This window comes from Neltuma alba, unplaced genomic scaffold (genome assembly GCF_004799145.2).
Source record: "Neltuma alba isolate B1F8T4 unplaced genomic scaffold, ASM479914v2 tig00011277_pilon, whole genome shotgun sequence".
NCBI classification, from domain to species: Eukaryota; Viridiplantae; Streptophyta; class Magnoliopsida; order Fabales; family Fabaceae; genus Neltuma; species Neltuma alba.
The window spans coordinates 765,426-775,158 of NW_021635987.1; the positions used below are offsets into that span (position 1 = coordinate 765,426).

Here is a 9,733-nt window from a genome sequence, read left to right on the forward strand (position 1 = left end):
TTAGTGGGTTAGGTATTTGAAACTCCAGCCTTCTTTTTCCCAGGAACTCATGAGAGTTGTCTTTGACGGAGACAGCGAGGCAAATGGAATGCTTGAAGTGTGATCTGCCACTCTGGATGATATTTTTAATTTTATACTCTTTCGGTCTTTCCGGTCCTTAATGTATAAAATATACTCTACCTGGTCTATAATATAAGTTGGTTACTTTTTCTCATGTATTATAAAAAAGAAAAAAAAAAGTTTGTTTATTAAATGTGTCCTCAAGTGATAAAGTTTTCTCATGGTTTTGGTTGAATGGCATTGCTAATTTTCTTTCATAAATTATCAAGCTTTGGGTACACATTAAATGAAAATCATATTTTAATTAATTTAATAATCCAAAGGTCACATTAAAAGAAAATTACTTGCAGAGATTAATTAAAATTTCACTAAGGAAAAATAGTACTTCGTTCTAAATATTTCTTTTGTGATCTATTTAATTCTCTAATTAAAAACGCCCAACAATTGTTTTTATATATGAAGTTCACTTTCTGTCTTTTCCCAATTTAGAGTGTGTTTGGTTGGTGGGGAGGGGAGGGAGGAGGGAAAATGAGCCCCTCTCCTCATTTGGTTAAAAATTTTGGAGGGGAGGGGAGCTAAAATGTCCCCTCTCTTCCTCCATTTTGGCTCCCTCCAAATTGGGGATTTTTGGAGGGGAGTCAAAATTTTGGACCATTATGCTTTTATGGTTTTTTTAATATTCCACTTCTACCCATAAAATATATTATTATAATATTTATTTTAAATAAAAAATATATTATCCTAAGTAAAATAAAATAAAAAATATATACTCCTCCGGTCCTTATTATAAGACCCAATTTGACTTTTTATTTGGTCCTAATTATAAGATCAAATCCATTTTTTCTCTTATATTTATGTATTTTTTTCCAAGATAATCCTTCTAATAATGATAGTTTTAGCCAATATACTTAATTAGCAAGGATATTTTAGGAATAACAACACTTATTTATTATAAATAACTAACTTAACTTACTTCCTTAATTTCCTCAAATAAGTCAATTGGGTCTTATAATTAGAACCGGAGGAGTACATTATTATAATTAAAAATATATTATAAAAATTATTTAAAAATAAAAAATTATTTAAATAAAAAATTATAATATTATAAAATTAATTGTTTTTTATAAATATATTATTTATTAAATATATTTTAAAGCTGGAAAAAAAGATAGCCTAAAGAAAATAAAATTTCATTTTTCTTAGAGCATATAAAATTTGTTAATTTGATTATTTTAAATATATTATTATATTAATTAGAATAAAAAATTACTATACCAATTTTTTAATACACATATTAACATGATAAGACTGAATTTTTTTTAAATTATATAATTTAAATTAAGATGTAAATTAATTTATATAATATATCAATAAAAAACATAAACTAATATGTAAGAATAAAATAGTAAATTGATTATTACTATCCCTCCCCTCCCCTCCATGAACTAAACAAGGGATCATTAAATACCCTCTCCTCTCCTCCTTCTTAATCAAACCAAACAAGGTGAGGATGAAACCTCCCCTTCCCTCCCCTACCCCTCCCCCTCCCCTCAAACCAAACAGGCCCTTAGGGTAATTGACAAAGCCATCGTCGAATATGGCTGCCCCTTTTTTTGTATCACCGATGCTTGTTAAATTTCGCATACTATAAATTAATTAATGCGACTTTTTTCCCCCCACAATTCACGTCATCATTTGGTGCATTGAAAATGGTCAAAGATAATATAAATTAATATCGTTACGTTTCTCCCTCCACTGCGACGCACAAAGGATTCCATAAGTTTATATGAAGATTTTTTTTTTTAATTTCGATTATGGCCATACAATCCAATCAAAATCATGATATGAAATTTTACACCCAAGAAAAAAATTACTACCATTTGCTAAGATTCAGTCAGGGTCATTATTATCGATACTATCCACAGAACACACTTAATATTTCTCTTTATCACTGATCCGCCATTGCCATAATGAGGACGGCCACCACTGTGGTTGCCACCACCAATGTTGATAATGCAACCATTACCATCACTTAATCGCCACTGTAGCCAACATCACTGCCACAACCATGACTTTCACAGTATTATCATTAACCGGGTCATAACGATCACCATAGTTACCATACCCTCTATTCCTATTTACAAGTCTTAACCAAACCATAAAAGATAGATAGATATGGTTGAAATTAGCAACCCCCCCACCCCCCCAACACTTTATCGTTGTAAAGAGTCTGATGAAAAGAAAGGGATCTCTACTTTCACCTTTGCCATCACAGTTCCTTTCAACCCCACAACAAATACAATGCCATCATCACTTCTACAACTCTAAACGATAACTCCAGATCAAGGTAAAGTCCACTGAATGCGCTGATAGTAATATATCTCGAACATAAAAAGATATAAAGAATGCTAGCTCCAATAGTAAAACTAACGGTATTTGAGAAAAGAAGACCCGATCCAATAACTTGCTCATGTAACCAAAATAGACATGGAAGAAGCCAAATACACGCAAGCCTACGCTTCTTCTAAGATAGGCACAATTCATGATATCTTTCCATATCAAATGAAATCAACCAACAGCACAAATTAGCTCCATTTAAAATTTAATCCCTTAAATTTCTAAGGATTGTACCTACACATCTAAGGAAATGGTTTATATGTGAATAAGCACCAATGAACTTTCAGAACCTCCTGGTCATACCCATCTCTCCGCATAATTATGATATAAAGCAATTGATCCCAGACGCTGAAAAATTCAATAATTTTGAGTGCCACTTTCAAGCATGGAAATGTATGGGGGAAAAAATCAGATGCCATATAACAACTACACAGGACGTTAAGCTCAAGGTAGGACAGGATGTTAAATGCGCCACAGGAACAACTCAAATTCTTACACACTTTTTTGGTTCCTACCAAGCACCCACGAGGGTTTCAGTCATCAAAGGTTCTCCATAATTGAACCATCCCAGAAGGATTTGCCATCTGCAAATTGAAATATAAAGATGATTTAGAAAAGACAGCAGGTAACAAGATAATAATACAAACATTTTCTTCATCTATTGTAGCCAAGAGACAAGCAACCAACATAAAGAGTCACCACCAAATATCACTAGTCATGCAATATGAAAACCGTAGATGCAATAATAACCTTAACCCTCATTGTTATTCATGCTTTTACTAAGGCTAAGACTAGCCTGAAGATACTTTGAAAAGCTTAGAAAAAAATATCAGAAAAAAGTTATCAAAATGGCACGATTCAAATTGTGAGATTTTCAATAGTTCCACAACCTTCCAGCAATACAAATCACCAAGACATTCAAGAAAGCATTGAATATGACATGAACACTTCAATTGTGACAATTAAGCTTAGCAATGACTTATATACGCTTCTGCAGCGCAGCTGCATTTCTGATGGGTTCTGAAGTTGGATCCGTTGAAACTTAAATGTATGTTTTTCACACCTTGTTTGTTTTCACTTTACAACTAATACAGAAGCCCTAATTTGAAACCGCACGGTGCACTTACTGTTAAAAATAGTTTCATTTATTACTTTCGACGGCTCTTTTGAGTTTACATTAATCGATGAACCCCACGTTTGCTGAACCAGAAAACTGCTAATAATATCATAACAGAATGCTGCAAGAAGAAATGGAAAAAAAGCCAGGGCGGGTCAGCTTCTGGGAAATCCTCTTGAATTTAGAAGCAATATTTTTTCCACAATTAAATTGAGCTACATTTCATCATATAAATATATATATATATATATATATATATATATACAATACAATAAAAAACTCTGGATTAGAATGATGAAGCTTGCGATGCTTTCGCTCAAAAAATTCGAAAAGGCGAAGAGGTATTATTTTGCTTTTCATTTACTGGGATATAAGTTTCATTGTTAAATAATGAAACTTGAAAATTTAGCCACCTTATGCAGCTTTACAACCAACGGGGTGTCAGCTACATCAGAAAAAAGATAGTCAGGTGGCCAGGATTACTAATCAATTAAACGAGAGTATTGATTTATAGATCCCTGAACGAGGGAGAGTTCAGCATTAAAAATAGCCAGCTAAGAATTACTTCAGTCGCAGCAATTCAAACTTTAGCTAAAGTCGAAGAAAGAAGCACTACGATGAGGCTTCAGTCGTACTATATCCTAAACCTAACAGCAATTACCACCCTTCAAATACGAGATATCCCTAATCCACGTCATTATTTAATGGAAAGTAGGAGGAAGGAGAGAAACCCAACACACCTCAAAAACAGAGTTAATCTACCGATTCCTCTCCGCAGGCAATGGGCGATTAAAACCTCCTCGCCGGTTCATGTACTGCCTAGGCTGCCGCTTGGTCACTGCTCTAACACCACTCACGTCCGCACCAGGCACGGGCTTTCCTTTGGTCGAATCAAACCCGATCGGAATCCCTAATTTCTTCATCATCTCCATCTCATCCCCGTCCATCCCATTTTCTCCCTCCGCTCCGCCATTATCACCGCCACTGTCATTATCCTTGTGCTTCTGCTGCTGCTCCTTCGCAATTCCATCCACAAAATCAGAGACCACTTTCTTCGTATCCCTATTATCTTCAGCAGTGGATTCTCTGCGATGACGCTTCCTGTGAGGTTCAGGCGAAGGTGTCCGGTGGTGATGGTGCCGCCGGCGGAGGGACCGCTCTCCGGGAGAACGTGAACGGGAGTGAGAACGGTAACGGTCAGGAGAACGCGTGCGGGAGCGCGTGTGGCGGGATCTGCCCCTGTCAGGTGTGCGAGAACGGGATCTCTTGCTGCGTATTCGATCGCGATCTCGGTCTCGGTCTCGGTCTCGCTCGCGTTCGCGTTCCCGTTCTCGTTCACGGTCACGATCTTCCTTGTCTCGTCTCCTTTCTCGATCTCGGTCTCGATCGCGAGCTCGGTCGCGGTCGGTCATGGTGCGAGGCAGTGTTTGATTTCATGGATAGCTTTCGGCCCTATATGGCCTTCACTTTCCCAATTCCTGAACAGGAGAAACTCAAAACCCCAAATTATTATCTCCTAAAACCCTAGGGATTTTCAAGTAATTTTTTTAAATTTTGGCCAAAAAAAAAGTAATTTTTTTATAAAATGGACCAGTAAAAGGGGAAAAAAATTAAAGGGCGTTTTAGCCCTTTTATAGGCCAGCAGTATCCTAAACTATGGTAATTATAAGGAGGCAGTTTGGTTCAAAGGATCATAAAAAATTGAAACAGCAGGGAATGTAATGTAGTAATGAATAATTATACAGTATTTATTTGGAATAAAATAAACATGAAATGGTCTTTTTAACTCTATTACAAATGTCTAAAAATTGACTCATTAAAGATATAAATATTGATACCATGATTGTGGGCAGTATATATTTATATATGTATATCGATATTTTGATTAATGTAATTTTGGATTACATCATCCACATTCTTAATATAAGACTTAATAGATGAATAGTTTTGATAAATTAAAAAAAAATAAAAAGTTAATTGTAATATATACTCCCTCTGTTTCTTATTATAAGAGACAAATAACTAAATTACGTTGATTAAAAAAACAGTTAAAATTAGTTAAGAACAATTAATGTGTAAAAAGTATAATGTTTTTTTCAACAATACCTCCATTAATAAGGAGAGAGAGTATGAGAGAGAATAATTAAATTATTAAAAGAAAGAGAAGTGGGAGGGAGTGAGAGTATAAGTTGGAGACAAAATAAATAGGGATAAAATAGGAAATCAATACAAAAAAATATAGACAACTTTTAAGTGTCTCTTATATATGGAAACATGCTATAAGTATCAAATGTCTTTTATAATAAAAAACGGAGGGAGTATTATATGATCTTTATAAAATACATGTGTGTGTGTGTATCATCATCATATTATATATTAGTTTATAAGCCCAATAAATTGATTTAAAGGAAGACGATAAAATAATATATTAAAATAATTTGTCAGACTTTCTTAATTATTTCAAATTAATCAATTGGTTTTTGTATGATATTGTTTGGGAACCAATTTCGGTGTCTATTACTTTGATTAGCATTTTAAGCTTATCAAATTTAGATAGTTCATATCTCATTTGGATGGTTCAGATTTGATTTCTTTTTTATTTTTATTTGTTTAAAATAATTATTTTAATATATATAGAATCTAAAATAAAAATAATCTTTTAACTATCATTCTTTCAAAAAATAATTTTTTATTTAAAAATAATTAATTGAAAATTTTAAATTTAGACTATTTAAATCAGATATAGACCGTCTAGATTTGATAAGCTTATGATGCTCATCAAGTTGATAAGCTCAGGGACTTGGATTCTCTCCACTACCCTTCCCATCCTCTTCCCCTCCACTACCCTCCTTTTTTCTTCACAACCATTGGATCAAAATTCTAATGATCCAGATTTAACATCTTATAAAATAATATTATTAAAAAAATAAATAAATAAATTTAAACTATTAAAATCTGGTCTGAACAGTTCACAATTATAATAAAAAAATTTGAAAAAAATTTGCTCTATAATAACAGTCTGTAGTTATGAACTGTTCAGATTAGATTTTAACAGTTTAAATTTATTTATCTATTTTTTATCATAATATTTATTTTTATAAAATGTTATAAAATATTAAATCTGAACCATTGGAGTTTTGATCCAATGGTTGTGAAGAGAAAATGAGGGTAATGGAGGGGAAGAGGATGAGAAGAGTAGTGGAGAGAATCCAATTCTATAAGCTCAGAGGGTGGGATAGCTGGTCAGGGGATTTAACACTTTATATACCCAAGCGGGAATCGAACCCCCAACCTTAGTTAAAAGAGTATGAGTCATTACCACTCAACCACGTGCCCCTAGTTGGTAGTGTGTTTATTTATTGTCAAATATCCTCTCTTTGTCGGACACAAAGCAGTATGTTGAGATTATTTTGTAAGGTGTTGTATAAAAACTAACTATGATTTTAAAAATAATTTTACAATATATAAAATAAGTATGTAAGAAGAATTTTATCTCGACTTGTGTAAAAAGTACTTTTGGGGAGAACTAAACACGTTTTTGTGACAAAAGAGGGATGTTCTTCAACAAATTTTGGAGGTTAATATTTGCACTGGAGAGAACAATCAGTGTTTTGCAAACGGAAACAATTTTGCAGTTCAGAAAAGGAATGTTGGTTAATGATTTATTTCAATTATGCTCCGTTTGTGCTGTTGGACCTTTGTTTCCTTTATCAATGAAGTTTCTGCTTGTTAACTAAAAAAGAGGATACGAGGCAGCATAACATTATTAAAGTTGTGTAATGAGGATTACATACATGTCATGCTACAATCGGGATTGTATTAGATAACTTTACTCAAGCGGGGAAACTACCGCAAGACAATTTTGGGAAGCCAATAGATGGCATATGCATGAAGGATAGAGCTGCTGAAAAGAATCATATATAATACATCTGGTCCTAATTAGATTACAAATGAAGTCTTATAATTAGAATCAGAGGTAATATGTTATTTTATACCTCTCGCGATGATTGCTCTTCTTGTTGAGAGATGCGAATAGTTGGTTGCTGGAAGGTTTTTCCATGTTAACATCAAGATAGATTCCTTGTTGATGGCAGAATCTGCATGCGGCAATGTCGGAAGCTTTTCCATATGCATTACATAATTAATTAGCTATGCGACGTGCTGTTAGAAATTGACAACCAGATTTTAATTTGGTCAAGTGTGTAAATAGAGAATCAATGTGTGTCTCCAGAATGAAAAAAATGTGATACTTTGATATAGAACATCCTTGCTGTAAGCAACTTTGTGAGGAATCATTGTTGTATAGGAAGCAAATTTGGTAGCCAATATTGGAGTACTAAGATTTCGTTAATTGGAGGGTTATGTTCTTCTGATTAGGTGATGAGACCTCCGAATCTTGAAAAGCTGCTTATGGTTGGTCTCAATGATGCATCTTTTGGTATTATTTGTTACTTCTTGTATTTTGGAGACTCTTTGAATTTCCATTCTTTAGTCTGGGTTTGTATTCTTGGGGGGAAAAGAAAAACAAACTTTAATGTATGCTGCCAACCAAACACTTGAATTGGCAAAATTTGATGCTATGACATTGAATCGGACGGGTCACTATTGCATACTGTCATCCTCCAGAAGAGGGATATTGACAACTAAATCGGTAAATCCTATAAAACGGTGAAATGCCATTGTTTTCCTATCATAATTTTAAAGAGAAAAATACTTAAGTCAAGTTTTTTACATTTATTAAGTTCTTTAATTACATATAGCCATGTGTTTTTTTCATATGAATTTATAATTAAGTATTATTTAATGTTAATATTTCAAAAAGTATAACACGTAGTCCTGAGTAATTACAAAACTAGGTATATTGAATACAAGAAAGTTGACGTAAGTATTATCCTAAGTTAAAAATCAAAGTGCATTTATTTTAATCCATTTTTTTCAAGTAAAAATCCTCTTCCCCCTCATTGGCATTGGAGCCACCTTCAGCAGTTATAGCTCAGTCGCCAGGTGCGGGAGCTATATCCCCAAGTAGAATGCCCTACCCATTACCCAAGACCTCAGCATTCTTAAAATAACTCTAGATTTTAGTTCTTACAATTTAATCGAATTTTAATTTTGATTCGCATGGTTTCAAAAGATGGTTTTGATTTTTATAATTTCATAAGGATTTGATCCAAGTTTAGGTATAAGAATTAAAATCAAAACTGGTTATAAAAGTGTATACTAATCTTGTTAAAATCAAATCAAATCAAATCCTTATGAAACTAAAGGGACAAAAACCAACTATTTAAAATTACAAGAAACAAAACCAAAACTCAATTAAACTTCAGGAACTAAAAGTAATATTAACCCTATAAAGAAGTCTGTAAGAATTCATAACATTTTTATAGGAATTTAACAAAATTTATTGTTCATGATAAAACCCAATTATTGTTAACAAGTAGATTATAATTACTAACAAATTGTTGGTTAAGATGATAAGTAATTTTGGAGAGATTTTAACATTAACGTTTCCAACCTGACAAAGATTAGTCTCAAGATTAGTCTCAAATGTGTACTTTGGCTTATATTAAAACACAAGCAGATTATAATTATAAGAATTCATAACTCATGCTATCTTAAATTGGTCCAGTTTATTAGACCACATAAGGTTGTAGTACTGGAAAAGGAAATATCAAAGCTTAAGATGCAACACGAATCGTCCTCGTACAAATCACAGCAACTTCACAACAATACCATAATGCATACAACCGGCAGATTCAAGATAAACCGTGCTTATTCTACCCTCACGCATGGGATATTGTCTTTGTTCTTTTACAAACATATCAAACACGCAAATGAGAAGCTGAAAACGAAACAGAACAAAACAATAAACCATCATATCCACGGTGCGGCCTCATTCTCCACAGAAAGACTAGTACATTGCCATGCGCATGATGCACGCTTCTTCGACATCTGATGAATATATATAGAGCCATATACTCAGATTGGATTTGCTTTCATATCTTGTTTTTTTAATTCCTAATTCATTAATTCACTTACTACAAAACAGTTTGGAATTAAATCCTATGTATTGTTATCACGTAGGAGAATCTTACCTCTGAGGAATCAAAATGAAAGCTCTTTCTCTCAATAGGCATTCTGTCATACATAGACAATAAA

The 9,733-nt window shown here is 33.2% G+C and overlaps 1 pseudogene; it reads right to left on the reverse strand.

The window, feature by feature from the left end:
- Positions 1–2,495: 2,495 nt before the first annotated feature.
- LOC114711061 (U4/U6.U5 small nuclear ribonucleoprotein 27 kDa protein pseudogene) lies at positions 2,496–5,064 on the reverse strand (annotated as a pseudogene).
- Positions 5,065–9,733: the final 4,669 nt, after the last annotated feature.